Source organism: Carcharodon carcharias, chromosome 20, assembly GCF_017639515.1.
Source record: "Carcharodon carcharias isolate sCarCar2 chromosome 20, sCarCar2.pri, whole genome shotgun sequence".
In the NCBI taxonomy this organism is placed as follows: domain Eukaryota; kingdom Metazoa; phylum Chordata; class Chondrichthyes; order Lamniformes; family Lamnidae; genus Carcharodon; species Carcharodon carcharias.
The window spans coordinates 95,224,648-95,247,149 of NC_054486.1; positions in this window are offsets into that span (position 1 = coordinate 95,224,648).

A 22,502-nucleotide genomic window follows, 5' to 3' on the forward strand; every position below is an offset into this window, starting at 1 on the left:
GAAGTGTAAGGTGATGCATTTTGGCAGAAGGAATAGGGAGAGGCAACGTATACTTAATCGCACAGTTCAAAGCGAGTACAGGATAGGAAGGACAAAGACCTTCAAAGGTGGCAGGACATAAAACTATATGGAATCTTGAGCCTCATAAATAGTGGTATTGAGCACAAAAGCAGGCGAGTTATGCTGAACCTTTTTTAAAGATCTGGTTAGATCACAATGAGAGTACTGTGTCCAATTTGGGTAGCCATACTTTAGGAAGGATGTGAGAGGGTGCTGAGTTGATTGACCAGAATGCTTCTGGGCTGAAGGATTTTAGCAACAGGTTGGTTGGAGAAGCTGGGGTTGTTCTCCTCAGAGCAAAAAGAGGTTGAGGGGAGATCTGATAGAGCTATACAAGATTATAATTAGTTTAGGTAGGATAGACAAAAAAATTGTTGTTCCCATTAGTTGATGGTACAAAGTCTAGGGGACACAGATTTAAGGTTTGGGGCCAGAGGTACAATGATTTCAAAAGAAAATTGTTTGGGCGTTTGAGGAAAATGAGCTTGCAGTGTTGCGGGGATAGAATAGAGGAATGCGATTGACTGGATTGCTCTACAGGAGCTGGGTTGGACTCAATGAGCTGAATGGCGTCCTTCAGTGTCTTAGTGACTCTATAACTGGCTTACTCCAATTGAAAAATTTTATCTACATATGTAACCTGTTGAGAATTGTAAGTAAAATAGTGAAATTTCAGGAGTATAAGGAGTAAGAAGAAAGACATTTATATGGCGCCTTTCATGACTTCAGGGCTGCTAAAGCACTTTATTGCAAATTACATGTTTCTGAAATCTAGTCATTGTTGCAATGTAGGAAACATGGCAGCCTATTTGCATGCAGCAAGCTTCCACAAATAGAAATGAGATAAATTACCATATAATCGGTTTTAGTGGTTTTGGTGGAGGAATGAATATTAGACAGAACACGGGCAGTATTTCCCAACTGTTCTTTTAAATATTGTGGAATCTTTTATGTCCTATTTAAAGGACAGATGGGGCCTCAGTTTAAGATCTACTCTGAAAGACATCACGTCTGACAGTGCAACACTCCCTCAGCACTGCGCTGACGTATTGACCTGGAATTTGTGCTCAAGTCTCTGGAGTGGGGCTCAAACTCAGAATGTCCTGGCTCAGAGACGGGAATTTTTAAAAATTCATTCATGGAATGTGGGCGTCGCTGGCTGGGCCAGCACTTATTGCCCATCCCTAATTGCACTTGACAAGGTGGTGGTGAGCTGCCTTCTTGAACCGCTGCAGTCCATGTGGTGTAGGTACACCCACAGCACTGTTAGGAAGGGAGTTCCAGGATTTTGAACCAGCAACAGTGAAGGAACAGCAATATAATTACAAGTCAGGTTGGTGTCAGGAGGGGAAATTCCAGGTGGTGGTGTTCCCATGTATCCGCAGCCCTTGTCCTTCTAGATGGTATAGGTCATGTGCTTGGAAGGTGCTGTCTAAGGAACCTTGGTGAATTCCTGCAGTGCATCTGGTAGATGGTATGCACAGTTGCCACTGTGCGTTGGTGGAGGGAGTGAATGTTTGTGGATGGGGTGCCAATCAAGCAGGCTGCTTTGTCCTGGATGATGTCAAGCTTCTTAAGTGTTGTTGGAGCTGCACTCATCCGCACAAGCTCTACTGTGCAAACCAGTAGAATCCAGATTGACAGCAATGCGCCTCAGTGTGGACAACACAGTATCTGGATCTCATCACATCGTGTGAATAATGTCGAGGCACAGGAAACTAGACCTTAATGGTTAATTAATGTAAATTAACAGGGAAACTATTTTAAAATGTTAGATTAAAAGAACTCCATCATTTCCCATCGAGAAAAAGTAATTAGCGCCTCTTATCATGGCAGCTGAGATGACCAAGTATATGCCTAGAAAATGGAATCTTTGTCTGGAACTAAGGTGTTTCCAGGGTGAGGTCAAATGTTGTTGATACCATAAAATATTTGGGAACTTGTAAGATCTAAAATTCCTAGTTGTATACAAAAGGCCAGTTCTGGGAAATGGTGAGGAAACTTGGCAGAGTCTATCATGACTTGTCAAAGATGTGACATGCCTAACTTGTTTGCTTGTTAGATGTCTGGCCAAAAATAAGCCAGAAATTCTTGACAATCACTGTCACAATTTTCAGAAGATTTGTAGCCATTTATATTAGCACTTTGGGCACCGATTAGAGCGTTGTTAGCCACCCCAGGTGAAGGTAACTTATGCATTCAGAGTTGCTGAATATTGACAGCAAGCTTATGTCTGATATCACAACACATTAAAATCACTCTTCTGTTCCAATTGTACAACTTCTGTTGAAAGAAAATTGTAGCAAATCTGCATTGCTTCGAAATGATATTCCTTTCACCCTCATGTCCTTATTTAGCTTCCCCTTAAACGCATCTATGCTATTTGCCTTAACCACTCCATATTGAAGTGCGCTCCATATTCTAACCACCTCCTAGGTATTTTGATTTCTCCAGAATTCCCCGTTTGGGATTTGGGGTTATTAGTGACTATGTTGTCCATGGTCTAGGTGCTCATTCAAAATATTTCATGCATTTGAATTTTGGGTTAATTTCAAAGTTCCAAGGCTTTAGTGGTTTTAAATATATAAATTATTGCTTTCCACTCCACAGTTCGAACCTGTTAAGTACCCATGGATGAATAGCCTCTTCATATTATTTACACCTACGTATTGTTTAGCTGTGTTACGGTGATGGGCAGAGGCAGAGTCACAGGCGTTTGTACATGTACTTTCCCATTATGCTGCCAAAAATCTGGACAACTGAATCCACAGTAGAAAAGGCAAGACATGTGAGAACCAAGACCTGAGGCTCTTAAAGCTACTTCCTGGTTCTGGTCTGCTGTCTCCCTTCTTTTTACCTCAGCTGAAATAATTCACATTTGTCCGAAAGTCTGGAAGTGAATTAGTTCATTGATTGTTTTGACAAATAAAAAACAGGATTGAAGACGTTGCCTCAAGAAAGGGCTTAGTGCTATGTATTGGTGTTCCAATTAACACAATCGGACACAATGGAGTAGAAATTGAACATTGTGGCACTTGCTTTACGGGTGAGGCCCATTTCGGGGAGTGTCATCCTGTGCTTCAGGAGCACTCGAGAATTGTCCAACCCAAAATTGCATCAGAGATTTTTCGGGTACTCCTGGTGGCTGCCTAACACTGGGCAGCTTTAAGGACCTTAAAGACTAACCTTTAAGGACCCTTGAGTATGCAAATGAGGGGTTAATGCCCACTTTCAAAGAAAATTGGATACATAAACACAGGAACATAATAGTTTACATTGGAACGCCAACACGCAACAAACAAGGAGCCTTTGTAACTCTGTGAAAAAATAATTCAAGATATAAGATAGGGCACACAACCAGTAACATTGGTGAGCAGAAAACATATATCAGCATTTTGTTGAGCTTATTTAGAAATAGGAAGAGGAATTAGAATAATACTAAGAATTACTTAAAGCCAAAATACTTGCCTCCACCTCCTATTTCTACTAGATCGCTAATGAATTGAAGTGTTATTCTTTCAGTCTACCAGACTACCAAGATACAGGGAGAGAGCAACACAGTCAGCAATGGTTGGGAGCTGTTCTCTCCCATGACTCAGGATCTGGGAAGTAAATCTGACTAAACAAGATAGTACTTTAAAAATACAGTAATTCCTCACTTGAAGTTGACTCAGTCAATTTGTTTCACTATGATGTCACTGATAAAATGGGGAAGATATATCCTTTTAATGTTATGATGTTTGCTATAACATCAATTGCCAGAGAATTCCTGTTCTGTGGCCTGCACATTCCTGATTGAAGATCTGAGATTTCCCTTGGGCACAATTTTACGGACCCCTGCGAGCAGCTTACATGCCTGGAGTCCCGTAAAATCCTGTGGTGTCTTTCCTGCCGCCTACCTGCCCACGCCCACCTGGCCGCTATTTAAGGAGTAGTGGGCAAGGCCTCAGATGACCCACTGCCCTCATGCCAATTAAGAACCTTAAGTGGCAGGCTGTGATGCTAAAGCTGGTGGGAGAGGTTTGGTGATGGGAGAGAAGTACAGCAGCTAAGACTCGGGTGGGGAAAAGAGGATCACTTCATTCACAGGTCCCCTTTTCTGATTGGAGGCCACCCCTAAGTCTGCCCTCCCCCTCTCCTCACCCGGTTGTAATCCCCTCAGCCTGTGCACCCCGGCCCCCAAAACCTTGACACTCCTCCCAAGGGCTCCTATCCAGGCCTCGCCAAGAACTCCCGCTCCCCTCTCCCCTCTCCCCCAGCTTACCTGTCATCCAGCTTCTGTCTGTTTCCCTTTGGGGACTGGATGCAGTCCCAGCAGTGGCCACTGCTGCTGGTGGCGCTGCTGGGACCAGATTGGCCAGCAGCGCTCTAAGGCAGGATTTCCTTCTAAGATGTGGACAGAAGGCCCATCTGAAGCCAATTAATGCTTCTCAGTGCGTTAAATGGCTGTGGGGCAGCCGGCTGGGGTGGGGCGAGTTTTATGGTGATTTTTTTGGTGGTGGGGATGGGGGAAACCCCACCACTCAAAATCTTGCTCCTTGAGTAATAAGCTTACAACAAACCTGCAGATGGCAACTGCAATTCTCATGGTTTTCACTGGATTCAGATGTCTCTCAACGAAAGTCCTGGCATCAACCAGGTTGGTTCTGTGCCCTTTGATGCCCCTTCAGCTCAGCTACCACCAGTGGGTGCGTGGAGCAGGTTGGTCATGGCGCAGTAAATTTCTCAGTCAGGAAGAGGTTTCTGCTCTCCTGCTGACCCACATCAGGGCTGAGATACAGACAGCGGACACTATCGCCCTCCACAGCTCACAGGTCCAGAGGAGATCCGATGCTCTGTTCCTAAGTCATCATCGCAAGGGTGCCCAGTCTTCAGGATACCATTTCTTAATTTTTCTTTACTCCTCCGGGGTCAGTGCAATGGCACGGTGCGCGGACGCTTCAGCCTTTTCCAATGACCCATCCCACATGGTAGTCCGACGTGGAACACAGGAGATATAATCTCACAAACACCCCCATCGAAACGCACAAGCAGTTAAACAGAAATCCTCTTACCAATGCAATAATACTGTCTTCCCCACACACCAGCTTCTCCTCCACCACCTTCATTCCTCTCCTGCCTCGCCCCCTTCCAGCAGTCACGGCCACCGAAAGCACAGGAAATACAACTTTCAAGATGCCTCTGCACCCCGGCCGGCCACTCTCCTCCATCCAAAACCTTCAGAACACATCTCTCCATCAGCCATGGGCTCAAACTTGAAATCCATGCCGGAAAAGGAACTCTACAAACTGGCTACGCCTGGTGATTCACCCTCTCCACAGCTCGCAGCTGGGGTCAGCAACGTCCAATGGATCCAGCTCACTCTGAAAACAGGCAACTGAGCAAACAAGATCCACAACTGTCAAGTATTATGTTATTTACAGTTATATTTCTTTTATATTTAAAAATGTATTTTATTTTTAAAGTTATTTCATTTAAGAATGTACAGTAATTCAGCTTATAATGGGTTTTTTTTCTGACGTGATATGTCCAGACGAACCTAACTCCAGTTTACACATTGATGCTTATAGGAAAATCTGATTCGCTTAACGTTGTTTTGCTTAAAGTCACACTTTTCAAGAATGCAACTGGGAATGCAGTCTCTTTGTAAATGATCAAAGAATGATACTGCACCTGTATGGACATTCATTCTCATCAAAACCCATCCATCATCACAATTGCATGCACAGTGAGGGGAAAGAAGTTGCTGTTGTATAAACAAATGTGAGAGGAAACACACAAGGCAAATATTTCTTCAGAATGGCCGCTGGCTTTTTTTTTCCAAATTTGAACCCCAATGATCCACGTTTGTTCCTGACATACAAATATCCAGTATCCCGTTTGAAACTCTGCTTGCATGTCTATCGACACTTAAGGCATCAAAGTAGCTTTACTAAAAATATTCATTAAATGTACCTTATTATTCCCACTGGACTGGTAACAAAGAAACCATTGTGTTGTTACCATTGTACTTGATCACCTTAGATTACGCCTTATCACTGGGCTAAAATGTAAGCTTTTATGAAATGGATTAATCAACATTTGAGAAAGCCATTGATTTCTCTCTAATAGTGAGGATGCCATATTAAGTGTAAGCTGCCTTTGTGGCGCATGACATTTCAATGTCTACTTTATAGGGATTTTTTTTTTAAGGTTCATTTTCCATTCCAATCTAGACTCCTTCCTCTTTTATCTTCATCTCCTGAAAATAGCAGCTCATTTTCCACAGGCAATGATTTTGCTCTGCCACTTGGCTAAAGAGCCATTCTACAGGTGTGACATTGGGCAGTGAATCATAGGATTTAACAGCACAGACTGGGGCCCTTTAGTCCATTCAGTTCACTGAAAGAGCTGTCCAATTGAAACACTTCCCTGTCCTTTTCCTTTTGGAATTTCCCTTTTTCAAAGAGTTATCCATCCTGCTTTTTTTAACAAGTGTCACCAAGGTACTCAACTCTAGAAGGACTGCTTGATGGTGAGCGAGAGACAAGATCCAATTTTCTCAGCCTAACCCAGGGATGCTCATTATAGTGACAGTGTGAGCTATGATCACTTCACTGAGGATCACCTGAGATCGAACATAACCTATGATAAAATGACAGGACAACCCCAGGTGATTCATAAGACATTGTGGCATCCGTCCTCCTAGGACTGGTGAGTGGCAAATGCTGATTAGCATCCTAAGGTTGATGGTGGATCAGTGAGGTTGGATAAATACTCTAGAATTTTGTTTTTGATTATCTCTGAAGTTCAATAGTTTTTTTTATAGCATAATTTCAATCAAAAGATTAAACAAGCTTGGGAATTGTGCAGCAGAGTGTATGGAAGGCATGGGGTGGAATTTTACACCAGTGGGTTTTTACAGTCTGGCCAAAGTCAATGGACTTTTGAACGACTTGCCACATTTTACAACCCCACCCTCTCCATGTTGGGGAGGTAAAATTCCATCCATGGACTTGTTGCGTGCTCTTTTCTCTTGTTTATGAACTTAAATCGTTCAGTGCCACACGATGTGGTACTTTAACTCACGGATCCATCAGGGAGCCCTGTGTGGCCTTGCCTTAAACATTTGCATTCTGCTTTTACTGTACTAAGTCTAATTAATGAATCCAGAATGAAAAGAATTTATTTCCCATGGGGGATCATCGGCCTGAAGCATTTACCGTGCTTCTCTCTCCACAGACGCTGATCATTTCTAGCATTTTCTATTTTTATTTCAGATTGTCAGCATTTGCAGTGCTTCTTGCTCTTGTATTAGAATTTGTTCCTACCTGAATTGACCAAAATACTATTCATCTCTTTTACTGATTTTGACCCATGCTCCAGGAATAATTTGCAGCACAGAACGGCCATTTGAGTCATTTTCAAGGCAAACGGTTTTACTTAAAAAAAAATTTGCTTCCCTGAGATGTACGGAGACCCACAAGTAGAAATCCATTGGGAGTCATGTTTTTTTGACCTTGACAACATGGTTCAAATACAATTTAGATTGATGGAATGAAGGTCTCCTATCTAGCTTTCTGACTGTGCTAAAGGGTTCTTTCAGCTAAAGGGTACCGGAATAATCTGGTCTCTAGTGTGACTCGGTCCCCAGCTCAAAACTGTCTATTGCCACAAAACTGTACTTTCACTTCGAGACGCTCAAGAAAGTGCCACTGCAAGAGGGAGTAGTAATCTAAGAACATGGTTAACCATTTTTATGCCTCACTGTGCAACTAACCCCATGCTTCATATTCAAACTTGCAGTACTTGATGTTGAGACTTTTGAGTAAAATGGATGTTCCATTCTCCCTTATTAAAGCCCCTTACATTATTGAAGTGTATAGACCTCCCTACTCTCACCCTCTGTCGAAACCCAATTGCTTCAAAGGCACTTAATTTGCTGCAAAGCACATTGGGACATTCTGAGGTTCTAAAAGGTGTTATAGAAATACAAGTACCTTATTTTTAATCCAAGGTTAAAGGGTCACTTAAGGCAGCAGCTTTGGCCAATGCTTCAAGGAAAACAGCTGGACAAGTTTTTGACTGATAAGTTCAGCTTTTAGCAGATTATCACTGCACTGATCATTGGACTAGCTAAAGGGGAAAATTTAATTGCGTCAACCATAAGTCCACCCTATATATCTGCTGCCAGGCCCCTTCAAAAGTGCTACTCCATAGTAACTGTCCTCATAACATTAGGTAACTGGTGCTCGAGATATTTCATGGAGCTGATGCAGCCTGTGTGTTGGTGCATGCATTTTGCTTGCACCATGCAGGGTTGGTGAAGAGGGGCATATGGCACTCAATATGGCACTGACCCTGGTGTTGCCACAGTACGAAAACAAAACTCCTTATAGCCAACAGTCTAATCCACTTTTAGAGTGTGTTGGGCCTTGCTCTGAGGTTCTGACAGTCTGTCTCACTCTACAATATGCTTGCCTACTGTCGAAGCACAGTCTATGGCTGTTTACGTTCCACCAATGCCTTAACCAAAGAAAAGCGAAAGCTAGAAAGGTGAGGTGGGGGGGGGCGGGGGGAGGGAGGAGGGGGTGGTAAAAGAGAGGGGCCACAGAGGAGGGGGAAATACAGCTGAATTACCTCAGAAACCTGTGTTGTGAAATAAAGCTTTGACACAATCCTACGGCCCATATCAGTCAGCCTACACATTACAACTTGTCCTGCTGAAACAATCCAAACAATTCCAACCCAGTCAAATTGCCTGGCATGAAGCCAAGGCGCACAAAGGGTTAAGTCGAGTTTGTCATCCTATGGGATACAACCTCAGGAGCGCAGCTGCAAGAAAAATCTGTCTTCCCCCGACCACCAACCCCCACCAACCTCCCCCCAACCCCCTCCACCTCCTAACCCCCACAGCCCCCTTCAAAACATTTAACTCGCAGCCCTGGAATCAAAGAGTGCCTCAGCCTTTTTTTAATTTTATTTTAGTGAAAGACAGCATTCAGCAGCATATTGTTGAAGCACGCAGCGGTGGTGACACTGAGCATACTTCAATGCTTCAGATTGGACGGTGGTCATTGCTGCCTGACGCCTTATCAGGGACTTAATTTCACCGCAAATCCTCTGGGGTGCAGCTTCATCTTCTGAGCCCATGCCAAGCGAATTCTCATCTTCCCACTTGTCTGCAGGCTGTTTTGAGGTTCTAATGCGGCTGGCTTGATGCTATTAATCCTGCTTCAAGTTGATACATGCAAATGCTGATGGAAAAAAAAACACAGGAAGGGAAATAAAACAGAAAGAGAGCATCCAAGTGGCGACCACAAGCCATACTACCATGGGAACTCTCCTAATTTAAACCCAAACTAGCCCTTTATTGTCAGTACGAAAAAAGGATTTATCACACACCCTTATGTCTCAGCATCTCCTCCTCATAAAAACAATGATTTACCCAAAACAGACAGTAAATTATTACAAGGCCTCATTCCTTAACAGCCTCTCCCATGCTAAGAAACCCAGTAGCCTTCCTAATTAACTCATTTGACTGAGCGCTGTAAAAGCAATTGAATTTATTTACTTTATTTGTATCTCTTTTTTAACGAGGAAAAGCCGAGGCAAGCTCTGGCAGTTGCCTGGTGACCTGACCCAGCTAAATCTGGCTGAATCAGAAGGAAAATCAAATGACTGAAGGGGGAGATTATGAAGTGACTGTTTGCTGTTCTAGACCACAGCGTGAACAGTGGCAGTAATACAATCAAACTGTTGCCATTGAGAGCCAGAAGCATGCAGTCAGAGGTGTGACTATCTGAATGTTACTGAATTGTGCCCTCTCTGTGAATATTGTGCACTGGCATGTCAAGTTTAAAGGCTATACGCTCTCTCATTAGATTCGTTGGCTCCACACAGCTTATTAATATCAATATCACTGTTCGATTCAGTCAGCATATTCAGTTCCCTGTGCTATCTTCTCTTAAGACCATTGACTATGCATTTGGGAGCTATATGCTATAATGTAGGCCCTGTTATAATGATGGTGCCTTACAGGGTTTCTTTATTAGGTTGGCAGCTTTGAACAATGCAAACTACATCTAGAGCCATAGAACCATAGAAATGTTACAGCACAGAAAGAGGCCATTCAGCCCATCATGTCGTTGCCAGCCCGAAAAATAAAGAATAAAAAACTAGCTGCCTATCCTAATCCCACCTTCCAGGTGCCTTTTAAATGAGGTGAGGGTTTCTGCCTCCACCACCAAACCAGGCAGCGAATTCCAAACACCCACACCCTCTGATTGAAGAGTTGTCCCCTCTAATCTTCCACCAATCACATTTTTGGGTGTGACCTGCAAATTTCCCAATTTAAGTCCAAATTATTGGTATATACAACAAACGGCAGGGGACCCAACACTGAGCCCTGTGGAACACCACTGGAAGCTACATGTATGAAATCTACATTTGCAGAATCCCAAAGACTGTTGAAATGACTGGTCTATCAATGGCACTCATTTCTTTTCAGCTTTCTCTATCATGCTTCCGGCCTGGTGTAAACCATAATGTTGAGTCCAGCTAAAAGGACTAATGTCTGACAATAGCTAACGCTCTCCATGGCTGTACAGTAAGGGAGAGTGTGCCACTCCTTGTTTGATGGCAGTGTACCCTCTCTGCGCACATTACTAACTCCTTGTATTGAACATAAATGAAATGCCAGCCTTATATGATTCAAAAACAAGCTTTGAGGTGGCTCGAATATATAAATGTATTTAAAACCAAGTCATCCATTGTGTTGTTATGATTCAGCAGCCTGTATATTTTTTAAGGAAAGGATGTAAGTAAGTGCAACAATAAATCCACCATCTGTGGAGAGCGAAACAGAATTAAAGTTTCAGGTCAATAACCTTCCATAGGAACTGATTCACAAAGAGGGCACAACCCAATCATATTCAGATACAGTTCTGGCCACTGAAAGGTTGGGCTAAATTTTCCTGGAGTCAGGGTTGTTTTCAAGTGCCGTCCCAGCCCCTGGGGAAAATAGTCACTAATTGGGATTTTTGTTGGGAACCCCCCCTGGCATCGAGACAGGTTCTCTGTCCAGCTAAGGATGGTGGGCGTGCTCTGAAAGAATCTTCCAGCTTGAGATGAGCAGGCTGTAATGGAAGGTAAGAGAGAGGGCACTTCAACATGGTGGAGCAGACAGGTCCAACTTGGGTGGAACCAGGGGGAATCCCTCCCCAGGGCAGACTAAGGCTGCCCTCAGACCCAGGCAGGCCTCCTGCATGCCTGCCTGCAGCACTGGCACCCTAGGCTGCCATTAGTTGCCCACCGCTTGGCACCTAAACTGGCCCTTACCAGTGTGGGAAATTGGAGGCCGACTAGAAAATCCCAGTCAGCCTCCTTTAATTTAGCCTTAAATAGGCCTTTACCAAGGCTAATCAACTATCAAATGCACAAGGGTGTCTAGCCTAGTGAACCCTGAACCCGCCTCAGCAAAAATAGCCGGCGTTGGGAATGACATCAGGAAACCAGCATTTTTGCCAAGCGTCGATACTTTCGGGCCTTGTCCGCCTTCGTTCCCGCCTCTGATGGAGCCCAAACATTCAGTCCCTTAACTCTGTTTCTCTCTCCAGGGAGGCTGCCTGTCCTATTGAGTGTTTCCAACATTTTCTGGGGCTTCTTTCAAATTTTCCAGCATCTGCAGTAATTTACTTTAGTGAGTCCACCATGCTGTTTTTCAAAACACAAATATTACAGGGAATGAGGAGATGGAATCTCTCATTGCCTCCCCTTTATTCCTACCACAACATCAAGGCCATTTCCCCAGGGAAAAACTGAAAGGTGACATTTTTAACCATAACTAAGAAATCAATAATACAGTCACAGGCACACGTGGCTTTCAGTCAGACACTTCCTGACAATAAGGTTTGTTTCTGGTAACAAAATACCAGTAGCCAAATATAATAACTGCATGACTGACCTTAATGTACTCCAGAACCAGCACGAATATCATGGCAAGCACCGAGGAGGGATTCCAGAATTTCAAGGACTCTCCCTCTCCTGTGCGATCAGTGAGTGTTTTAAAGAGGTCTCCCACATCAGTGGTGTGCACCAAATAAAACGGAAGCAGATAGTTGATGGTCATGCCAACTGCAGCACTGTACCAGCACGTAGCCCTGCACAATTGATAACAGTCACAGCTCATGTGAACAAGCAGTGCACTGTAAGTCCAACTGAGGAAATTACTGGCACTAATGCAGGTCCATCAAAGTTAGTCAGTGATCCAAGCGGAGGGACTTCTGTGTCTTTATTTATCTGTTCTTGGATTGTTAATAATATTGGCCAAGCAGCATTTACAGCCCATCATTCATTTCCCCTGAAAGCATTGGGTGAGCCAGATAATGTGAGACTGGAACCACATGTCGGCCAGACTGGTTAGCAATGGCTTCCCTAAAGGATATTATTGAACCAGTTGGATTTTTTATTTTAGAACAATAATTACATGAGCATATATGTCTATGCCTGTAGTTTTCCAGTTGGCCATGCAGCCACTGATGCCACTTCCTCAGCCAGAAGACTACAGAGCAATAGGGCCCGTCATCAACCAATGTGAAGATGTTCGGGACCTACAAAGTCAAAATCTGACTGTCAAGCACAATAATCTCACACACACACAGTTTGCAATGGTAAAACTCAGCAAAGCAAACTCACTTATTTCATTCTCTGTCTTTGTTGGGTTATGTTGGGAGACATTGGCTGGGATTTTCCGCTCTCGTTCATGGCGGAAGTCATGGCGGGCGGGAGCGGAAAATATCGCGAGAAGACCAAAAATGGGTTTTACGGCGTCGTGAAATTAGTATGTGCTCGTACGCTGCAGCCTTGCCTCTCACAGCGTTGCGGTAATCAGCGCCAAGCTTTGCAGGTAGCACCACATCACTTTCAGGGGGTTGTCACAGGCAACTCTCTACCTGCCAGACCAGTGGTAATGTGGGGGGGTCTTTTAATAGGCTGCAGTGTCAGGGCTGCACTGGGGAAGGGGGGGAAACTGACCTGAGGTATGAGAATGGGCTGCAGGGCTAGGACTGCACTGGGGGGATAAGAGCGGGAAACTTTGCACTCAGACTCTTGACTAAGGGGTGGGGTTAACGGGAGGAGCACCTTGAAACGCACCCTGCGCTGGCCAGGATTTTAGGGGCGAATAGTTGCTGACACAGGAACAACGCCCTTGAAACCACATTGACTACAGGTCATTGACAGAAATAGTACCTTTGGAGACTAATGGTGGCTCATGTCTGTTTCTCTTGATGCTGCAGAAAGGAGACCATCAGGAAGATGGAGCCTGGATTTATTGCTGCTGCATAATCACATACAGGCAGAGAAGAAGAAGAAGATTGTGACAGAGGTACCTGGCTCCCCAAAGGCTCAAGGCCAAGGGCCAGTAGGGCCCCCTGTGGATGCAGAGGATGACACTCACAGAAACAGGACCGAGGGCGGACAGAACTCGTATGCCTTATGTGCAGATGAGTGAGAGACAGTGTCACCGCCTCCACATGTCCAGGGATCTAATGACTCACATTTGCCACCTTCTCCAGGAATTGGCGCCACGGGGACTGGGAGGGCATCTAATGTTGGTGGCTCTGAAAGTAATGGATGCACTCAAATTCTATGCCAGTGGCTCCTTCCAGTGCCCTCCTGGGGATCTCTCTGGTATCTGTGCATAAACGCATACATGAGGTAACGACACCCTTTTTGCCAAGGCCCACAATTATGCCAACTTTGACAGAGATCAAGCAAGCCAGGATACCACAGCCAGGAATCTGCAGCGATTTGCAGATTCCCACAGTGTCATCAACTACACTCATGTGGCTATAAAAGCTCCCTGGCAACAGGCACTCCAATAGGTGAACAGGAGAGGCAATCACTCACTCAATGTACAACTGGCCTGTAACCATAATAAGATTCTCATTGCACCAGATACCCAGGAAGCATCCACAACTCACATCTTGAGCAGATTGCAGACCCCAGACATCTTTGAGGGACCACACATGATCGAGGGCTGGCTCCTCGGTGATAAAGGGTATCCGCAAGGGACATGGCTAATGATGCCCATGCGGCAGCCACAGAATCCTGCAGAGAGAAAGCACAATGAGGCTCGTGCTGCTACCTGAACATTGGTGGAGCACACCACAGGGATCTCAAAGATGCAATTCCGATGCCTGGACAAATCTGGTGGAGCACTCCATACACTCTTTATGGTTTGCTGTGCTGGAGGACTTACCAGTTGACGACATGGAGGAGCCGCACATCTCCTTCAATGAAGTGTACATCGAAGGGGATAAGGGCTTTGAGTTTGAGGAAGCTGAGGCTTCAAGGGAAGAGGCCATAGCATAGGCCAGATGAGGCATATGCTCGAAAGGCCCATATAACCGCCAGATTCCATGAGGAAGATGACGAGTTGCAGTGAGTGCCCTCTTGGACAAGTGCCTCCTTCATGGACCAATATGAACACCAGTGTCACTATTCCTCTCATTTCAACCATGCATTTCAATATGAGTGAATAGTTACACATAAGGCCCTCATTGTCCTGATTCTTTGAAGGATGATGAAGCCTCGGGAGCATGTGTCCTTGCTGAGATGAGGTGCTAACTGGTGCTAACATTAAGGTCGAGACATCACTAATGTTGAGAATGACCCGAAACAGGGGCATACAGTGTGGTGATATGGGAGCACACTACATAGACAAGAGGCCCATGATAGCAACATCTGTGATAAGTGGAGGGAGGCACCATGGTATCACACCTGACTGACAGCAACAAAACTCATAATTAAAAGGAGGCCTACACACAAGGAGATGTGAAATGTGTGTGATTCTATTTACATTTGTGAACATTTTGTACATGTTGTTAACACCCGTGCCACCATTGTGATCTTCCTAAGCCTACCACTACCTCAAGGTGCTTCCCCAACATCTACAGCGGAGGTGGAGACAGCCTGCTGACTGCTACATCCTGTTAGCGTGATGACTTTGACAGGCGTCATCTGAAGGACCAAGACCTGGAGAGCCCAGGCCTGCTTTGGGTGCACTGCTGTGGGGCAGGTGCACCCTCCTTGGCCTGTGGAGCTGGAGGTTCTGGTGTCACAGAAAAAGGGGATTGGGATCAGCTGGACTGTCCTGGTGTCACCTGGGTGGATGGCCCTGGGGGTGTCCAGCTGCTGGTCCTCTTCACTCTGGGTCCCCGAGGGCCACTGGATGACTCTTTGAGTAGAAGGGGCAGCTGGGGTGAGATTAGGGTACCGTGCCCTACTCTCGCGTAAACACTGATGGATGCCACCAATGACTACAGTGATGAGATGCAGTTCTTGCAGCAGTGCTGGGCCGATGTCCTGCAACAACGTCTCCATGGTGGTCACCATCGTACCAGTGTTGGCCTCGGTGCATTGGCATGCCGGCGTTATCGCCTCAGACTGAAGGCAGATGGACTCCTCCATCATCTGTTGCAATCTGAGAAAGGCAGCTGACATCCATTCCTGATGTTCCTGTGATTGTCACTGCAGCTCCACCAACTGATTTAGGACCAAGTCCGGAGGCTCATCATCTGATTTGGACTCAGCAGGATCATGACCTTCAGCAGCCCTCCATGTGCCAGCGACCTCGAATGTCCCTGCCTCCACCTGCTATGAACCAGATTGTGTGCTGTGATCACCATATTGTGACCCCCAAGGCTGCTGTAGAAGTAGGTCCCACCAAGGTGTGTGTCTCTGTGCTGCTGGAGGGTTTGGATGAGCCCTATGATGGGTCTTCAACAGTGCTGTCCTCAGGTTCCTCACCTGAGGTGTTGTCGGGCTCGAACTAAGGGCCTGGCTGGCTGAGGGCCTCAGGCGCTTCAGAGAGGTGCCTGTGAAAGAAGGTAGAGATAATTAGTGCATGGCAGGCAGCTGGAAAACAGGACAATACACTCACAGTATCGTTGTCTGAGGGGTGAGCTGGTGCCAGATCCTCACATGAGTGTTTGTTGCCGACCTCACTGTTGCCGCAGACACTGCCCACGTCCTCTCTGGCCAGCTCGATGGCTCTATTCTTGAAGGAAGTGAGGACCTGGAGTTCCGACATCCCACCTGTGGCCTGAGACCTCTCCCTGCGATTGTGTGTGAGCTTGTCCTGCACAAAGACAGATGGATAGTGTGAGCAGAGTGCATGCCAGGGCAGGTGATAAGGATGCCTGGCATGCCTGGGTGGTGAGTGGAGCCATGGAGGGATGAGGACACAAGCTCCTGAGGAGATGAGCCTAGCTGGAGATGTGAAGGTCTGTGTGAGAATTAATGGTCTTGTCCCTTGAGCTGGCCGTGAGTCTTATATCCCTGTGAATGTGTGATGGCTTTTGAGTTTGTGATTTGAGAGTGATGAGATGGTTGACTTACCCTGGTGGAATGGATAAAGTCATTCATCCTCTTCCTGCACTGGATGGTTGACCTCCTCTGTGCAGCATTAGCACTGACCACCGCTGCCACTGCTTCCCAAGCCAGAGTGGTGAGGTTGGTGGGCCTCCTCCAGCCATCCAGGGGGTAGAGGACATTGCAGCAGACCTCCACAGCATCCAACAGGCATTCCAGTGAGGCGTCACTGAACTTGGAGGCTGCTGTTTTCTTCCCTTTTGGGGCCATCTCCCTCACCTGTGGCAGTCCTTGGCTGCAGACATTGACCAAGCTGTGCACCAGTGCCATTTAAGTACGGTGCCTGGAGTGAGGAAGCAGTGAGCTCACAGCAGGCTGGGCGAATCAGAGGTGGCTAGCCCCCGATCCTGCGTGTTTCCCGTGCATGCATAATTAATGCGGGGGGAAGCAGATGATACGATGGGTAGACGCCATTTTTCACATCTGCTGCCGCACTTAGTGCGATTAGGGGAAAAACCCACCCAGTGGTTTACTTACTTTAGAAGAGATCTTACTGGAGGCAATGGTCTTTCCTTCACAACTCTTTCACTTCCATAAATAACTATAAGCAAGGTCACAGAACATCAGGCGATAGCTACAGCCCATCCCTTAGGTGCTGCTCACTCACCTTCTCTCAGTGAGTGACATCATTATGACATAGCTCCTTACGCTCATGCTCAGTAGTTACCCATTTACATCGCTCCGCAAGTCTCTATCCCCATTATTATTATATTTACATGCTCCTACACATTCCCTCACCTTGCAGAAAATAATATGTAATTTTTCCAAAACAAATTAATTTTGTAACCTCTGCTTTGGACGCTGAAATCTCCATGTTAATGTTCAAAGAGAGCTGATGGCACTCACCTACTCCAAAGTGAGTCAGAGGGGCTCCTTTTCTTTTAAAGGTGCTTGGCCACATCAGCTGCGTATAGCGCGTGGAGGCAAATTGAGTAGGGAGGAGCGCTCATCTATAACAGAGCCGACTTGAAGTTCAATTGATGATCTTTAAATGGGTGAAAAATTGGTGCTTTCTGTTATGGACCTGCACTTCTGTCTGCCTGAGTTTCTAAGTGCTTCCCACAGGCAATCCAATGTACCAAAATGTCCAGCATCTTCAGAGTGAGGCGGAAGATCTTTATTAGTTTGCTATTGGAACCCTTGGTCCGTACTTAGCCTGGGTTTGAGGAAGGAGGATGGGCATTGGGAGGTAGTTTGGACATGTGGGGATGGGATATAAACACGTGGAAGTTGAATGGAGAGGAAATTAAGCTCAATCTTGTATTTGAGTCCGAACAAGACGATGAGAATTGAATTAATCAAAATAATGTCAATTTCCTTTCAGAAAATACATGAAAATTAAAATGATTGAATCATTGAAAACTCCCAAGCTGGCTGTCCTGCATAAACATCAAAAACCAGAAGAAAGAACTGCAAGTGGATGGTGACATAGAACATGCTGTGTCAGAGAGTTGGGACATGGGTTTACGCCTGTGATTCCCAGCACAATAGGTTTTTGATTGCAGCAGAACTATTGGGAAGAGAAAGGATCCATCAGATGGAAGGAGGATTGGAGGACATAATGACCTCAGGCTATACCTCAGAACGATACAGATGCAGCCTTTCAAGATACGCAGATATTTTCCATTTCATAACATTAACAAGGGTTTATGTTTCATTGCATAAATACAATATCAAACCAGTAAGTTGGAAAAGGGAGTAAATTGAAGAGCCATTTTATGAGTTGCAGTGTTCTGGGAACAAATAAAGTAGCCAGAAATAAAGTATTATTCATTCTATTGATGCAATTGGTATTTCCATTGCCCACAACATCAAAAATGATCGCATACACACATGAAATACTGTAGAATCTGTCTCAGCAAAAGCCTGCAATTATCATTAATTGTTTCCATCCACGTGCTAATGTCCATCAGATGTTAATATGACTGGAGTTTTAAAAGAAAACAATTTCTAACCCTTCCTGCACTGGCATCTCCAGAGTATTCTGTTCTTCCTGGGTGGTCACTTCCACCTTACACACTGTTAGACACCAGATCGACTCAATGTTAATATTAACAAGAAGCGCAGTTAATATAACACTGTTAATAAACTATGGGAAATTTAGTGGATTTCCTGTGGTGCAGCTCATGGACTATTGATTGTGACCTTTGCACTCTGAACTCTCCCTACTGGCACGATCTAAAAGTCACAATGGCTGCTCCTCAGCTTATTTCCTCAAAAACTTTCTTCATCCTTAATTTCCTGGCTTCTCCCACTTCTTAAATATTAATATTTAGGTTAATATTTAATGCCAGGTGTGTCCTTCTTATTTGCCTGCACGCTTCTACTTCTTCTGGCCCTGTTGCTCTCCTTTCCATTTCATTTCCTTAAAATATTTTTAGAAAGTCAGCAATTCAGCTTGTCATTCTGCAGTGCATTGATGCAGTGCATTCTGGAACTTGGAGCTGGGTGTTAACTGATTTGTTTCCACATACACTGGAGACACCCAGGAAAACTACAAACATTGGCAGTCAGATAGCCTGTTTGCAAATGCTTTGGATGTATTGTAGGCATTGAATCCTAGGAGTTACAGCAAATACAATTTAGCCATGAACACGCACAAACATTAGCAGCAGGGTTAGGCCATTTGGCCCCTCGAGCCTGCTCGACCATTTGATAAGATCATGGCTGATCTGATTGTGGCCTCAACTCCACTTTCCTGTCTGCCCCCTATACCCTTTGACCCCCTTGTCAATCAAGAATCTATCTAAGCTTCATTGGAGGGGAAGAAATGCAGCTGGTCATTCCAGGGACAATGACAAAATTTACAACACAACATGCGCATTAAAAAAAAACCCTCAAAATGACAAACTTTTACATAAACCTTTCTCTGACAATTCAGCACACTCTCAGAAACACTGTGTACATCTTGGCTCTCCAAACATCTTGACTGCTAGGTATGTCCACCCTCCCTAGTCAGCTAACTCCTCATATCTGGTTACCCATTATACAACCCATCTGACTGTCTTTTCCAATAATGCAAAACAAAATCAGGTGGTGTGTACAGCCTGGTTTCATTTCCATTGCCATATTGGGCTCTCACAGCAGAACACATCATGAGGTAACCAGATATGAGGAGTTAGCTGACTAGGGAGGGTGGACATACCTAGCAGTCAAGATGTTCGGAGAGCCAAGATGTAGACAGTGTTTCTGAGAGTGTGCTGAATTGTCAGAGAAAGGTTTATGAAAAAGTTTGTCATTTTGAGGGATTTTTTTTTATGTGTATGTTGCGTTGTAAATTTTGTCATGGTCCCTGGAATGTCATAAGAAGAAAATTTAAATTTGCGTGTGACTGCTAACTAACAAGAGCAGAAAGCAACCTATCAGGAAGGACAGAGGCTGTAGAGCTTTAACCAATGAGAAAGAAGTTGACTAGCTTGCTGACTTGATGATCGAAGATGACAATAATAACCAACTCGATGTACACAACAAACACCAGAAATTTAATAATATTTTATTATAAAATTACCAACTATACATCAAAATAAAAATTTTGAAAGATATTGAAGTCGATGTAATAGAAATTAGGAAAGATAGTAAATGAGCCGACACCCATTGAATGTTATTGCACAAATATCCACCTCTTTATTCTGATCTATCCCTCTTTTCTCAATATTTTCTCTATTTCCTGTACCTTCTCCCCATGACTCTCTTTCTCTCTGTTATTTCTTAACTATTTTCTCTTTATCTTGTAGACTTACTCCTCTGATGAGACCTCCATTTACAGAGCAAGTGATCACATCATTTAAATCAATCTTTAACTGGCTTCAGTGTAAGCACCATGCATAGTTTTGGGCACACCATTAATACAAAAAAATAAAAATTCAATACTATCTATTTGTTTTTGCATTTTGTCTTTTGATATTATGACCTTACCCACGTGCTTTGTAATTACTCTACATTGAGTTTCATCTTCCACCTATGCATCCAATCTGGTAACTTATTTATGCTCTCCACTAGTCTTTTACAGATTTTGTCACAAGTTGGCATTCCATGCAACTTGGCATTGTTAGCAAATTTCAAGATCATTCCTTCCATCCCTAACTCTGAATCATTTACTTATATAGGAAGCATAACTGTCCCACATCTCTTTCCACATCACTCTGATATACTTCTCTTCACCCTTATTCTTTTACATTCAGTTTCATTCACTTAAAGTTCTTAGTGAGTCTGCCACGAGATATGCATCCAATGATTAAAGAGACTGAGAAACTCACCTCTAAGGATCCTAACTCATGCTTCCCAGAGGCTAATAAGGCTGGGGTATCAAATTTTTGCCTTTAGGAGTCAAATAGGTGTGTTCTGTGTTGTCTCAGGGATCACAGATTGTTTAAATCTGTGCCCCTAAATATATATATATATATAAACTTGCTGATACCAACTGATAAGGGTGTTTTGATTCAAGATTTACCACCAATGAAGCAACAAAACAAACCATTCAAAACTTCCAGGCCTTCAAAATTCAAACAGCATATGAGAAATTTGAACACAAATAGAAATAAGAGCAGATTTCTATGATCAACAGTTCAATTTGAGGCATGGGAAACTCCTTGGTGAAAATAAAGGTATGGGGTGGAATTTCCCTTGCCTGCCGGTGTCGGGTGAGTTTGATGGCATGAGCGGTCAATATGGCACTGTCACCTTTACAAGGGCGTGCAACCAGTTAGCGACTATCTGCTCAGCCTGTCAACAGCGGGCCGCGTTTCCCACCATCGGACATCGGGAACCTCATTGTAATACATCGTCATATCATTATCAGGCCAGCCCGCCTGAGTTGTCCCTCCAACGCCAGATTGTCCGTCCACCTCGGTGGGTAAACACACAGTCGTGTTTCACAACAGCACATAAGCAATGTGCACTTGGCGGGCTGCACTTTGAGGGGAACTTGGAGGTGAGTACACAGGAACGTTGTGCAGCGCTCGCCAGGGACACCTGTTGGACTTCAAGTTTGAGGGGCGCTGGGGGGGTTAGGGTTAAGGGCAGCCTTGCTATTGAGGCAACTTGTGTGGGTGGAGGGGGTGGCAAGGGCTGCCCTACTGTTGAATATAGCGCAAAAGCAGTCGGGTGGAGGGGTAGGGTGGGTGAGGGAAGTGGCTACGCATTAGGGAAACCTGTATAAAGTGACCATTCCTCTGCAACCCAGACAGGTCAGGCACAGCCGCATCAATATGTCGGGCTTTTAGCTTATCTGCCCACTCACGCAACACAGAGGCATTAAAGTGCCACTAAGTGCTTCAAAGTTTTTCACTCCCCCCACACCATCCCCTCCCCAGCCCCCGGCACAGATTGCAAAGTCATGAGCATTTTAGCAGACTGCAGAATGGCTGGCCGACCTCACAAGTTGTACAAACTCTTTGCTAAAGCTGGCCATGGAGCAGTCACTGCTGGAGGTGCTCAAAGCCCCTTGCAATGTCAGCATCCCAGTTTGGACCAGTTTCCCCCATGGTTCAAGCTAACAGGGCAGCCTTGCAGTGTGGATTAGGGGAATGCCTGCGCCTGATCTGAGAGCACAGCGTGCAGTCCAATGGACAAAGCTGCCTCCAATCGGTCGGGTGGAGTGGGGCAGAGGTGGGTGGGGTTTCTGGCAGCCATTCAGGGCACTAAACTCTGGCCATCCAAGTGGTGGCCAGCACTCTCTGGGAATCATTAAGGGGCCTTCACACTTAACCAGCACAGGTTCTGAGTACACCCATGCTAACCATCTGGCTCTCTCTTCCACCCTGCAGGAGCAGTACATCAGGATCATGGAGCCTGGTGAACTAGCTGTATGCCTGACGGCCTACAGAGAGTGAAGATGTTGGAGGAGAGGGCGGCTGAGGCTCCAAGCTGCGCAGGGGGAGGAGCAGCAACCTCAGGAAGAAGTGGCGGCTGGGGCTTCCGCACACACCGCCAAAGAGCCACAGCGAGCCATTGCTGGTCGGTGCCCAGCGACACCCAGCATCTATAGGCACCACCTGTCATTCCTGCAGACGACTGAGAACCAGTGT